Here is a 2,778-nt window from a genome sequence, read left to right on the forward strand (position 1 = left end):
CCAAAGCCAGACAAAGACCCCGCCAAAAAGGAGAATTACAGACCAATATCCCTGATGAACATGGATGCAAAAATTCTCAACAAGATACTGGCCAATAGGATCCAACAGTACATTAAGAAAATTATTCACCATGACCAAGTAGGATTTATCCCTGGGACACAAGGCTGGTTCAACACCCGTAAAACAATCAATGTGATTCATCATATCAGCAAGAGAAAAACCAAGAACCATATGATCCTCTCATTGGATGCAGAGAAAGCATTTGACAAAATACAGCATCCATTCCTGATCAAAACTCTTCAGAGTGTAGGGATAGAGGGAACATTCCTCGACATCTTAAAAGCCATCTATGAAAAGCCCACAGCAAATATCATTCTCAATGGGGAAGCACTGGGAGCCTTTCCCCTAAGATCAGGAACAAGACAGGGATGTCCACTCTCACCACTGCTATTCAACATAGTACTGGAAGTCCTTGCCTCAGCAATCAGACAACAAAAAGACATTAAAGGCATTCAAATTGGCAAAGAAGAAGTCAAACTCTCCCTCTTCGCCGATGACATGATACTCTACATAGAAAACCCAAAAGTCTCCACCCCAAGATTGCTAGAACTCATACAGCAATTCGGTAGCGTGGCAGGATACAAAATCAATGCCCAGAAGTCAGTGGCATTTCTATACACTAACAATGAGACTGAAGAAAGAGAAATTAAGGAGTCAATCCCATTTACAATTGCACCCAAAAGCATAAGATACCTAGGAATAAACCTCACCAAAGATGTAAAGGATCTATACCCTCAAAACTATAGAACACTTCTGAAAGAAATTGAGGAAGACACAAAGAGATGGAAAAATATTCCATGCTCATGGATTGGCAGAATTAATATTGTGAAAATGTCAATGTTACCCAGGGCAATATACACGTTTAATGCAATCCCTATCAAAATACCATGGACTTTCTTCAGAGAGTTAGAACGAATTATTTTAAGATTTGTGTGGAATCAGAAAAGACCCCGAATAGCCAGGGGAATTTTAAAAAAGAAAACCATATCTGGGGGCATCACAATGCCAGATTTCAGGTTGTACTACAAAGCTGTGGTCATCAAGACAGTGTGGTACTGGCACAAAAACAGACACATAGATCAGTGGAACAGAATAGAGAATCCAGAAGTGGACCCTGAACTTTATGGGCAACTAATATTCGATAAAGGAGGAAAGACTATCCATTGGAAGAAAGACAGTCTCTTCAATAAATGGTGCTGGGAAAATTGGACATCCACATGCAGAAGAATGAAACTAGACCACTCTCTTTCACCATACACAAAGATAAACTCAAAATGGATGAAAGATCTAAATGTGAGACAAGATTCCATCAAAATCCTAGAGAAGAACACAGGCAACACCCTTTTTGAACTCGGCCATAGTAACTTCTTGCAAGATACATCCACGAAGGCAAAAGAAACAAAAGCAAAAATGAACTATTGGGACTTCATCAAGATAAGAAGCTTTTGCACAGCAAAGGATACAGTCAACAAAACTCAAAGACAACCTACAGAATGGGAGAAGATATTTGCAAATGACATATCAGATAAAGGGCTAGTTTCCAAGATCTATAAAGAACTTATTAAACTCAACACCAAAGAAACAAACAATCCAATCATGAAATGGGCAAAAGACATGAACAGAAATCTCACAGAGGAAGACATAGACATGGCCAACATGCACATGAGAAAATGCTCTGCATCACTTGCCATCAGGGAAATACAAATCAAAACCACAATGAGATACCACCTCACACCAGTGAGAATGGGAAAAATTAACAAGGCAGGAAACAACAAATGTTGGAGAGGATGTGGAGAAAAGGGAACCCTCTTACACTGTTGGTGGGAATGTGAACTGGTGCAGCCACTGTGGAAAACTGTGTGGAGGTTCCTCAAACAGTTAAAAATATACCTGCCCTACGACCCAGCAATTGCACTGTTGGGGATTTACCCCAAAGATACAAATGCAATGAAACGCTGGGACACCTGCACCCCGATGTTTCTAGCAGCAATGGCCACGATTGCCAAACTGTGGAAGGAGCCTCGGTGTCCAACGAAAGATGAATGGATAAAGAAGATGTGGTTTATGTATACAATGGAATATTACTCAGCTATTAGAAATGACAAATACCCACCATTTGCTTCAACGTGGATGGAACTGGAGGGTATTATGCTGAGTGAAGTAAGTCAGTCGGAGAAGGACAAACATTATATGTTCTCATTCATTTGGGGAATATAAATAATAGTGAAAGGGAAAATAAGGGAAGGGAGAAGAAATGTGTGGGAAATATGAGAAAGGGAGACAGAACATAAAGACTGCTAACTCTGGGAAACGAACTAGGGGTGGTAGAAGGGGAGGAGGGCGGGGGGTGGGAGTGAATGGGTGACGGGCACTGGGTGTTATTCTGTATGTTAGTAAATTGAACACCAATAAAAAAAAAAATAAAAAAAAAAAATAAAAAAAAAATTATCAGTATTAGTGCAATGTGTGATTCTGAATACATCACAGCTCCAAAACAGGCCAAACAAAACAAAGTTTTTTTTTTTTTTTTGTTTTTAAATTTTTATTTATTTATGATAGTCACACACAGAGAGAGAGAGAGAGGCAGGGACACAGGCAGAGGGAGAAGCAGGCTCCATGCCGGGAGCCCGACGTGGGATTCGATCCCGGGTCTGCAGGATCACGCCCTGGGCCAAAGGCAGGCGCCAAACCGCTGCGCCACCCAGGGATCCCACAAAA

The sequence above is a fragment of the Canis aureus genome, chromosome 19 (genome assembly GCF_053574225.1).
Source record: "Canis aureus isolate CA01 chromosome 19, VMU_Caureus_v.1.0, whole genome shotgun sequence".
NCBI classification, from domain to species: domain Eukaryota; kingdom Metazoa; phylum Chordata; class Mammalia; order Carnivora; family Canidae; genus Canis; species Canis aureus.